This window comes from Eufriesea mexicana, unplaced genomic scaffold (genome assembly GCF_001483705.2).
Source record: "Eufriesea mexicana isolate 0111107269 unplaced genomic scaffold, ASM148370v2 scaffold4744748136, whole genome shotgun sequence".
Taxonomy (NCBI): Eukaryota; Metazoa; Arthropoda; class Insecta; order Hymenoptera; family Apidae; genus Eufriesea; species Eufriesea mexicana.
In genome coordinates this window covers 219319-231239 of record NW_016907967.1, presented here as the reverse complement: position 1 = coordinate 231239, position 11921 = coordinate 219319, and the positions used below count along the sequence as shown (strand labels likewise).

Sequence of the window (11921 nt, the reverse complement as noted above, 5' to 3'; positions counted from 1 at the left end):
CCTTTTTCCTCCTTACTTCCTCTTTCTCTCTCTTACCTCGCAACCCCCGCGCCCAAGTGCGTCTCTCAGCACCCCAGCACTTCTAACTTCCACACCCTCTCTTTCTCTCCCTCTTTCTTATTATTCTCTATCTCCCCTCTCCTTCTCCCCTCTCAGACCCGATCACCGACCTGTAAGCCAAGCAAAGCTGTACTCTTAGTACATATCCGCGTGATAGGTAAGATTCGTGTCGAGAAAGGCGCTTTCTTCGTCCTTTTTCCGTCTCTGTCCGGGGGAAACGCGGTTTTTCTCGCGTCTTTTTGGCGGCAAACTAGCGCGGCTGTACACGGTGTCTTTTACGGACACGAGAGTGCGCTGGTCTATTTGCGGTCGTCCCTATTGCGGTTAGAGAAATCGCTCCTATCGGCGATTTACAGCCAAACCGGGGGTATAGTGCCGGTCGCGGTCGTAAGTAAAAGTACAGGCGCTCGCATTGTTAGGGCTTCCTTTCACATTTTGCCCGGAGACCCGCGGGGACACCGATACCCGACTCTGCGTTTAGAGCAGCGACGTAAGAACCGGCGGAATCGCTACGATTAGCCTCCAACTTCTTACTTATAGCGCGGACTATGTCAGGGGACACAACAAAACGTCTCGAGGGAAGATGATTATTTCTCGCGGTTCTTTTGTTTGACCGTGCGCGAGGTTCTAGCATCCAGATGGTTCCCTTCGCGAGTTGACTGCCACCAATGTTGCTCAATCACGATTCGAACCAGTTTCCTCGGCGGAGGCTGGGTGATCGTCACGAACGATCACTGGGACTATTTAGAATAATTAAGGGAAAATTAATACTGTCGATTGGAGATGGTTGAGCAATGTAGGGGACTGTATACAATTGTAATTTAACTCGTGCACCGTGTGACAATTAAAAATATTCGTTTAAACGTGAGATATTGTAAAAATTGCAATTGAAGCTTGGGTGAGCATTGTAGAGAAAGTGCTACAATTAAAAATAACAGTTGGGTCGTGATATATTGTAGAAATTGAGTGACATAGTATATCGCGATGTGAATTTTATTCTCGATTCCTGGGAGTTTCGTGTCAAGTTTGGGTGGCAGTCAACGAATTTTTGAGAAATAAGTTGATCTTTAAAACGACGGAGGATTAAAGGAGATTATATTGCAAATTAGAAAGAATAATGTTCTCTACGAGATAGTTGATCGATTCGATTTCTCCCGACCTGCAACAGGTACGACCGTTGATGAGACCGATTTGAAGTAGGTGCACGAGGACGCGTTTGCACATGCGCCGACGATGATCGCGATGGACCCGACGAGTGATAATGGCGTCCATTGTCGTCATGCAAGCACGATGAGACACTCGAGATACGTGCAAACGGAATATTGACAGTCGCGGGGATGACGATGACGGTGCGCAATATTGACAATGAGCTCGTGATCACGCGATAAGCTACCAGGTACTCTCTTATTTTTTACCCCATCTTTCGTAAAGCGTCATGCAAAGCTATAATCTCGAAGCATGACGCTATTACATCTCTTTATCGATCGTGTAATCGGAACGCAGCCTTTGCTACGCATTTTACCGAATGATTCAGTTCTCGCTGCTACCTTCGGTATCTATTAACGCGTTAAACGTCACGGCAGTCACGGATTTTACACTGGTAATTAAATTCCTTTAATGTCAAAGGCGTAATGGTATATATAACGTTTAAAATATCGAATTTAAAACATAATACGTAATAATTTACGCGCATTAACTGTTCAGATTTACCTAATGGATTTTATCCAAGCACTATAAGCGCTCCTCAGACGAGAATAAATAAACAAGATGTCCATGAAGGAGGATCTAAAAATACTCGTGATGTCTGACCGCAACTGCAACATACTACTTGCTGAATCGTCTCCGAATACCATCAGCAGGACCAATCGGATAGCACAAAGAAACCTATATGCACCATAATAAAACGTGTGCTCGAAATAACGAGAATTTAAAACGAATGATAAAAGAAAATTAAAAACAACAAAAATTAATCGTTTCCTGTTAATCCTGACAAATGACACGAGACAAACGGCACGAAAACAAAGTTCGCAAACTTTTAAAGTAATCTAGCCAATCCATCTTTCCCATCTAGCAAAGACAATATCATTCCCAGTACAAACAAGTCAAAATTGAAGCAGAAATATTTCCAAGTATTGAATCAACTCTGCAGAAGACACACTATAGTTGAGTCAATGGATAATTTAATTATCAACCATACCAATTACCATGCATCGAAACGCACTATATCTCATTGACTCCATCCTGAGAATATCATTGCCAATACAAACAGGTGAAAATTAAACCAGAAATATTCCTAAATGTTAAAGCAACTGCTCAAAAGACACACTATCATGGAATCAAAGGATAATTTAATTATCATCCCTTTGGAAGAAGCTACATCTCCAATTACGGAGCATCGAGACGCACCATGGCGTCCCATCGACTCGATCCGCGGAACCACCTTGACTTTGCAAAGAGGAGGCAGCCGACGACTCGGGGGCCAGGCGATTTCAGATTCAGCCTGCGTCCGCGCGTATCCGCGCAGGATCTCGGTCGCCTTTGGAGCTTGCAAGGGTGACCTCGTCGGCGCCTCATCTCCCAAGGCCATCTAATCGCGACGCGTTCGAGCGCGCCCGTAACCAAGGGTTGGGCCCGACGACTTTATTAGCCCTCTAGCGGAAGGGACGCCGACTTCGAACGAGACAATTCGCGTGACCGTGATCACTGGATTAAGATACACCCGGCGTCGCGACCATATTTGGCGAAGAAATGCTCGCGAGGGCGGCCTCGTAGAGGAGTGTTCACCCCCCGTGCTATAAAATAGACGATGACCTACTGCTTGCCCACATTTTTCTCTCCTTTCCTTTCTTCTACGTGTTTCTTCCTTTTCCGAGTCGAATATCGCGGATTTGCAAGTCTCGACGAAACTTCAACTTCGTCTTGGTCTCTGCCCCCTCTGTTTCAATAATCGTTCGTGTCTTCGCGCGTGTATATCCGAACTTCGTGTTTGCAACGCGAGAGAAGTTGCGAAGAGTCGTAAAGAAGTTGGACAAATTTTGGGGAGACCTCGCTGGGTGGTTTGAGGAACTTCGTCTTCTCTAAACTCGTTTCGAGGTTGACTTTTCGGGGAATAAAAGAGAGACTTTTTCCGAGACGAAATACGCGATGAAGTCACCGGTGAAGGCGATAAAATTCGCCAGACAACGAGAACATATTTTTCGAGGCGAGAATGACGCGCGAGGAATCGTCGCGTGGAATTTAGCGCGAATAAACTGCACGGATGTTAAGGAAAAGGTGCACGAGGAAATTCAATTAAATACAATCGTTGAATTTCTGAAATCCCTGCTGTGGTCCGTAATACCATGCAGAAGCATTGACATAGTTTTAACTAATGAATCTAGTAGCTCATTAGCCAGCACTTAAAACTTACAACTCAGGACTCAGAATTGAGAACTTAAAACTTAGAACTAAGAACTTAGAACTCAGAACTTAGAACTCAGAATTCACAATTCAGAACTTAGAACTTGGAACTTAGAACTTAGAATTCACAATTCAGAATTTAGAACTTAGATCTCAGAATTAAGACCATAGAACTTAGAACACAGAATTAAGAACACAGAACTTAGAATTTAGAACTTAGAACTTAGAACTCAGAACTCAGAATTCACAATTCAGAACTTAGAACTTGGAACTTAGAACTTAGAATTCACAATTCAGAACTTAGAACTTAGATCTCAGAATTCAGACCATAGAAGTTAGAACACAGAATTCAGAAAATAGAACTTAGAACACATAATTCAGAAAACAGGACTTAGAACACAGAATTCAGAAAATAGGACTTAGAACACAGAATTCAGAAAATAGAATTTAGAACATAGAACTTAGAATTTAGAACTCAGAACTCGGAACTTAGAACTCAGAATTCACAATTCAGAACTTGGAACTTGGAACTTAGAACTTAGAATTCACAATTCAGAACTTAGAATTCACAATTCAGAACTTAGAATTCACAATTCAGAACTTAGAACTTAGATCTCAGAATTGAGACCATAGAACTTAGAACACAGAATTCAGAACTTAGAACTTAGAACTCAGAACTTAGAACATAGCATTCAGAATTCAGAATTTAGAACTCAGAACTCAGAACTCAGAATTAATACGATAACAAGAAACTATCACCTCGATCTTGTAAGTCAAGACTCAGAGCCAATACCTAATAACTAATGACTAAAAATTAATAACGGACAATGAATAACTAACGACTGAGAACTCCGAGACCTGCCACGTTCTCACATTTACATCGCAACGAAATATAAACCGGTAAGAATGGAAAAATCCCGATCCACGTGATCCACAGCTACGCCGAGACCCAATTAACACCTCGGTTCGCGAATTTGTGTAAGAAAAAAACGAGGAAAGGTAAGAAAAGAAAGAAGAAAGGGAGAGGAATCATGACAACCGACGACAACCAATCGCTGACGACAAATCCTCGAGACCTTGAGGCGTCCGCTTGTGGTACAAGCGCGAAGTAATCAAGAAAGCCGGCAATAAAGCCGCGTTACTGGAATGTACGATATGATTCTCTAGCGTTCCTCGTTCGCCACTTCGGCGCAATAAACAGTGACGTGTCCCCCGTAAATATTTAGCACCTTCCCGTGGCTGTTTTATCCTTCCCCCCGCCGCGGCGGCCCGTCCATTCAATGATTCAATGATAAAATCAAAGGTTCGCGCCCGAAGCGACGCGCGTTACAACGCTCGGCCGGTTCTTTAATATCGTCGAGGAAAAATGACGAGCTGAATCCGCTTCGCAGAGGATTCTCCGCGCGACGATGCCCGTCCGTGTCTCGTTTTCGCGAAAAGAACGAGGTGCGAGGAGATCCAGAGAATTCCGGGATCGAGGATCGCCAGAGAAAATTTATAGTACTTGCTTTCCTCTTTATTACCCAATTTCTCTTATCTTCCATTCTGCTTTCCCCTTTCTTTTTCTACCCTTAATTTTCGGGGTGGATCGATCAAAGGAACATTTCATCGCGAGGAAACACATCCACGGGATGTTCAATTTTAGCTAACCACTATACTTATGTATTTATTCCATGCACGACAAAATTAGGTTAAAATAGAGATCCCTCGAATTTTGGGTATTTATCTATCCTATTTATTCGATTATCCCTTAAACTAGACAAGACGCGAACCATTTAACGATTTAAACAATTATACTACGAGGAAAGATATCCAATACTCCGAAATGTGTGTGAACATTCGTAATTAGATGATGTATGCAATTATATTAGACACAGTACGAATGGCGAAATTCCAAATAGAAGGATGTTATTTCTACAATGGTAGACAATAATGAGAAATTAATACAAAGCATAGCCCAAATTTTGGTATGCTAAGGCGTGTCAAATATAATTGTGCCCGCGTGACAAGTGTACCTTATGATCTATAGTGAGATTGAACACGAAGATCTCGCGACGAGTCGTACACGTCGTGCAAAAGGTTAGTACCAAGATTGGAGGATAAATTGAAGTCGAGGCCGTGACTTCGAAAACGTTGATTACAAGGAAATGACCGACGAGAACACGTCCTTAGGAATGCGAATATCCAGTTTCGGAGTCTTGATCCCGCCCCTATCGCCGGAATCTGGACGCCCATGGCCTCCGATGGCCGCATCCCGGATGTTTACGACACGGTAGAAGCCCTGGTGTCGATTTAAGGAACTGAAGCACGCTGGGATCCAGTGGATCGAGAGTGGAAGACGTGTTTTAGCGATTCGAGTTAGCTGAGATCGAGTTCCAGGTTTCGTGATTTCCCCGCAAGCTTTTGGGAAATGAATCGTGGTAATTTTTCAATTAACACTTTGACTGTCACACTCATGGAGCCATGATAAAATTTCCATTATCATATAGTGATGAATTATCAAAACAATATGGCAAAAAGAAAAATGATGCACATTATTAACGTTCTCCGTGCAAAGTTCCCTATTTATTTACGTTAATCAAATTTTCAAAAATTGGTTAAAATAAAACAAATATAAATTAAAAAATTAGTATCACTGGACACTTGTGATCACCATAGCCCCACTGGGGAGAAAAGTCCTAGTCACTGAAGACCACCATGGCAGTTAAAGTGTTAACCTGGGAAATGGTAATTCTGGGAAGAATTTGGAGACACGAGTGCGACACGATGTTGTTTGCAAAAATATAAGGTGTAAGGAATCGACTAATTATTCCTCAAAATGCACGTAAAGGAACAGCGACTTTTTCGGAGATTTAAATGCTACTCGTTTCAAAAATTCGGAAGAAAAAGCAACACTGATAAAGTAAAAATTTCGCGAACACTTCGCAAGCGTGAGACAAAGGAGACGCACGTCAAAGTCGCCATTCTACGCTTCGAAATAATGGACGAGGGGAAAAAAGTATATAAAGGAAAAAAAAATATCGTAGACTTGGCAATGAAAAAAACAAAAGAAGCGTTTGAATGGGCTTTTTTGCCAGTTCGGGCTGAACAATTTGATAGTCCACAATACTTCCATATTTTCAAACTTGAGACGCGAACAATTCGCGTCCTTCTAAATGACCCTCTCCATTGTGCTGTACACCAACGCTGCTCAATTATGTACATTTAGTATGTCATTTTAGCCATACGGAATTCGTCGAAACATAAATCTTACCGAACAACCGAACACTACAATCACACCTGCTCGATACCATTGTAAGTCGGGAGAAAAAACACACTTCTGTCGATCCTGCTACGTCTGATGACGCGTCATTTATCACTTGGACAAATTATCAAATTATATTTCTCACTGTTCTGTTTAGATAATTCTTCAGAAATTTTTCTATAGGTGCACGTGACCAGAAGTTCCCATTAAAGACAGTACCCAATTTTGTACCTTAACCATAACACAGTCATACATGCACAATACAGTAGCAACGAGTAGTACAAATTATATTTCTCACTGTTCTGTATAGATAATTCTTCAGAAATTTTTCTATGGGTCCAGATGATCAAAAGATCTCATTAAAGATAGTATCCCAATCTTTCATCCTAACCATAATACAGTACACTGTCTTACATGCTCAATACAGTAGCAACAAGTAGTCCAAACTATATTTCTCACTATTTTGCCTCGATAATATTTCAGAAATTTTTCTACCAGTCCACATGATCAAAAGGTCCCATTAAAGACAGTATCCCAATCTTTTATCCTATCCAAGGCACAGTCAAGTCCATATGGTTAGAAGTTTTACGATAGACAGTACCCAATCCTGTATTCTATCTACAATAGAGCACAATATAGCAGCAACGAGTAGTCCAAATTATATTCCTCGCCATTCTGCTCAGATAATTCTTCAGAAATTTTTCTACCAGTCCACGTGATCAAAAATTCCTATTAAAAACAGTACCCAATCTCGTACCCTATCCACAACGCAGTACTTCATCGTACATGCTCAATATATCAGGAACAAGTAGTCCAAACGATCATTTAAACGACCTAAACGACTCAATCTGATCCAACCCGACTTTTATTCCTCGTATCACGCGTACGAATATCAGCATCCAACTATGATCGCTTCCCAGCGAAACGAGCCAACAACCTGCACCTGAAAACTAACCTCCCTCAATAACCGGCAACCTAACCTATAAACCCCGATACATGAGAACTGGCGTGTACACCGGGTGAAACGGACGAGTAAAAAGGAAGAAAAAAAGGGAAGAAGCGGAGGAGAAGAAAGCCATGGATCAATCCGAGGTAGCTCCATCAGCTGGGAAGATTTCTCGCTCGATAGGTGGCGCGCATCCCGGCGCATGTTCCACTGGCACACTTCGGACGCAGCCAAGGTCGCAAGGGGTTCGTGCCCCGAATATCGCGATCCACGGCCGACGCCGCCGCTTTTTCTCCCGCGTCGCGTGCAAGCAGCGAAGGCGAAAGAACCCCAAGGTGGAGGAGAGATTCGGCCGCGTAGCCTGAGCGGACTCGCACGTCAAGACGAGGCGCGATCTTCATTCCGCGAGGCCTCGCCGCGAGCGGACAGGCGAAACAAAAGAGCGAGCAGAAGAAAGGGAGAAAAGAGAAGAGGAGGAGGAGGATTGAGCCGTTCATAAGGGCTGCTGTTGGCTGCTGCTCGCTGCTGCCAGGGCCCGGCGTCTATTTCTGGACTTAACGAGGGACGCGTCGAGAAGGACGCTGAAACAGGACGAGACACGGCCCTCGTAATTGTGTCAAACTCCACGTGGCCTTTTATTGCGCCTCCGCTTCTTCTCGGCGAAATTTTTAAGCACCGGGCCCCCTCCGACACGCGTTCAATCTCTCGCGCTGTTTATTGGCATGCTTCTCGGAATTCTCTCCTGCCTCTCTTTCTTTTCGCCGCTAATTTTCGTACCTCTCTCCTCTTTATTTTCGTCTCTTTTATTTTTATTCCATTTTCTTTTTCCTCCGGCGTTGCGGGATCGATGAAGATACGCACATTTCTTCCGAGTATCGTCCTGTCACCGCGATAAATTTCCGCTACTTTATGCTTCCACGCGAATAAGTTTGCAACGGAGTCTTGAGGGATTGGGTAAAGGAATTGGCTATTCGTTTGGAATTCGAATTTCGGATTTTAGAAAAATATTAATAATTCACGTGTTTTCGCGGTTCTCCTTTTTCGGTCTTTTAACGTGACATTTAAATGTCTCTCGAGGATTACAAATTTTAAGAGGGAAGACGGGCTACGCGGTTCGAAAATAAAATCTGAATTGCGAATAAGAAAATAAATATCACGGTGCACAGCGTGTTCGGTTTTGAGAAAGACCCGTGAACGCAGATTTTATTTTCCGTCCACGAATCGGAAAAAATACTATTGTTTGTTTGGAAAAAAAAATTTCGCGGTATTAAAATACGTAGAACGATCTTGCCTACTTACTGACTTCCAAGAAATCGTAAATGAAGTTAGTCATCGCCCATATTATTCTACGTTTACAGATATTACTTTAACAACGCCTTCGAGGTATATCCTAATTGGAAAAGTCAAACTATAATTCGCAAAATTTTTCGCCAAAAAATAACCTCTTTCAAAAAGCTAGTTCGAAACATAGTTAGAAACAAAACTACGTCCTAATGACAGGGTTACCCCATCAAATTTTCCATCAGCCTCGAAAACCTGGAAGAAACTCCCTTTGCCTACTGATTTTCAAGAAATCGTAAATGAAGTTAGTCATCGTCCATATTATTCTAAGAGTACAGTATTAAAACCATCGGTGTATGGATATTACTTTAACAACACCTTCGAGACATCCTAATCGGAAAAGTCAAACTAAAATTCCCAAAATTTTTCGCCAAAAAATATCCTTTCCCAAGAAGCTAGTTCGAAACACAGTTAGAAACGAAACTACGCTCTAATGACAGGGTTACCCCATCAAATTTTCCATCGACCTCGAAAACCGTGATGAAGTTCCCTGCTACAACCTCTGACCACTCGTGGACGCAATTCCTAACTCACCTCCGACTTCCTCGCTGGCGATGAAGTCACTTAGCAAAGAAACTACTAATGAAAAAACAGAAATAAAAAAAAAAATAAAAGTAAAAATGACACTGGCAATCAACAAGCAGATCGAGCACGTAGATCCGACACGCATCCTCGTGGAACTAGCCTAGGCGCGCCGGTGATTAAAGTGTCCGTTAACGCGAGTTAATTGATCTTTCAGTTAATGCGATAGTGCCCTCCCATTGCATTTCTGGTTTCCCTATCGACGAGATCCCCGTGAGCCCCGCTCGACGAGAGTAAATCGCACGCGTTCCCGGTCCCGCAATCTACACGCGCGCGTCCGCTGAAAGTCGTTTCCCTTTCGATTAGCGTCTCGCCTTCCCGGTCGTTTGATGAACACGGATCAAACGAGCCGTCCATCCGAGCCCCGACGTTCTTTCACGATCAGGATAATTACGGTGATCTCGTTGCGAAGGTGAGTCGCGTCCGTCCGTCCGTTCGTTCGTTCGTTCGTTGCGAAATGAATGACACGAAAGACCGCGATTTGCGTGAAGCTTTGGCGAGGACTGGCTCCTCCTCGAGGGACGAAAATTGCGACTAGAACGTTCCACCGTTGGTGTCGATCGGACTCCGGGTAAATATTTTGCTTCTCGGTTAGCAACGCGTCTCGCACCTAATTCGCGGCGAGTTTACACTCGCTCTGGTCGATTTCGAGAACGACCAAGTAAGGTAACCCGAATTTCCAAGGTTGACAAAACACGCGACGTGTAGGTATGGAGATTTTACGTAACGAGCTACCGGATTCGACTCGTCGCGTCGCGACACTTCGATACGACACTGGTAACCTTGATCGACAAACTGAGTCGCGACATTTCCGCCCCTCGAAGCGGAAGCCCTTGGCCAAAGACGAATCTCCTCTGTTACGTGTCACTCGGTCTCGCAACACGGGACGTGGAAGCGAAGATTCGACACGGTTTCGCGTGCAGAGCCGAGCGGATGCTGCACGATCGTGAGAAGAGACTCGTCCGAGACCTGGACGTCAGTCCTCTCGAGCCTGATGCGGCCTGGCATAAAGTATCGAACTTCGGAATTCAATTTACCTTCACTGGCACAGTAGCATTCCGATCGGTAATGCCTCTGGTATACTGTTTAAGGATATCCCCCTTCGCGCAGGAGCGGTTCGTCCGCGAGCCAAACAGAAGGGCAAGAAGACGAACGAAGGAGGAGGAGAGAACTCGGGTCTCGTGGTTAGGTCGAACAAAACACTCTCACGTACAGCAACTGTCACTGCCACCGGGGCAGCCTGGTGTCTCGTCCCGTGGGACCGGCGAGACGAACACCTTGCGCCCGATCCTGATCCGATGCGATATCCCGATGACGATTAACATCGATCATCGATCGGCTAATCGACGGTTCCCTCCTTCCTATCTCTCGTCCCAATAAATGGAGACGCACTGTGCGTGTTGTCGCGGTGTTCGAACGCGTTTACCGACACTCGATCGCGACCCGAACTTAACTGTCCGCCACTTTGTACCCCTCGAAGTCACTCTCGCGTCTAACCTCTATTATCACACGCGACTGGATTCCCGACGAAAGTCGACGATGACCCTCGACACGATTGACTCTCAACTTCGTATCCGATACCCATCCGCCGATGGTATCCACCTGGTAGATTCGCAGACCCGTTTCCCCGCCTGAGTCCGTAGGTGTCACTCGGACGATTCGTTCGCACCGACTACACGGTCGTTAGGTAATCCCGGACCTGAACGCACTGCCTGCTACCACTCCGGCACGCACCGTTCTCCGCCGAGCGCCGAAGAACTAATAAAAGCTGGGACCCAGCTTGAAACTGCGTAGGCCGCTTACTACTCCTTCCACCGCGGCTTCGTCCTATCCCACCGACGTACCGGACCGGGCCCCGAGACAGAGACAGGCAGGAGAGAAGGCACCAACGGACCAACGGACGGACGTACGGACAGACGAACGCGCCACGGACGGACGGACGGACGAATGGACGAACGGACTGTAAGAAGCAACGGACATACGGACTTTAACAGGTATACACGCGTCGCGAGGCAAGCTGGTAGGGTACCCGGCCGGCGCTGATGCTGCTATTACTGCTCGCTGCTCCTGCTGCACGTTGTTCCTCGCTCCTGCCGCCGGTGAACGTCACTCGGTCAAGGTCCCCCACCAAAAACCTGCACAACAACCGCGGCATCGAGGAGATGCCGGCTGAGTCTGTCGGTGCCTGTCTCTGGCTGGCTCCCCGACTCGCTCTCCGTCGCTCTCCGTCGCTGGCGTCGTTCATTCGGTCCATGGACAACGCTATACTTGGCGAGGACCTCGAGTACCTGCCGGCGCGAGGGTGGCACCGATCGCCTCTCGTCGCCGACTACGGGGATCTCAGAAGAG

General features: G+C 45.2%; 1 long non-coding RNA gene across 1 annotated transcript; it reads right to left on the bottom strand.

The window, feature by feature from the left end:
• Nucleotides 1-11468, bottom strand: LOC108549684 (uncharacterized). Its single transcript, XR_001890355.1, has 2 exons — nucleotides 10610-11468; nucleotides 1-170 (listed from the first exon to the last, which is right to left on the bottom strand). It is a non-coding gene; the product is annotated as an uncharacterized LOC108549684 (long non-coding RNA).
• Between the last annotated feature and the right edge of the window lie 453 nt (nucleotides 11469-11921).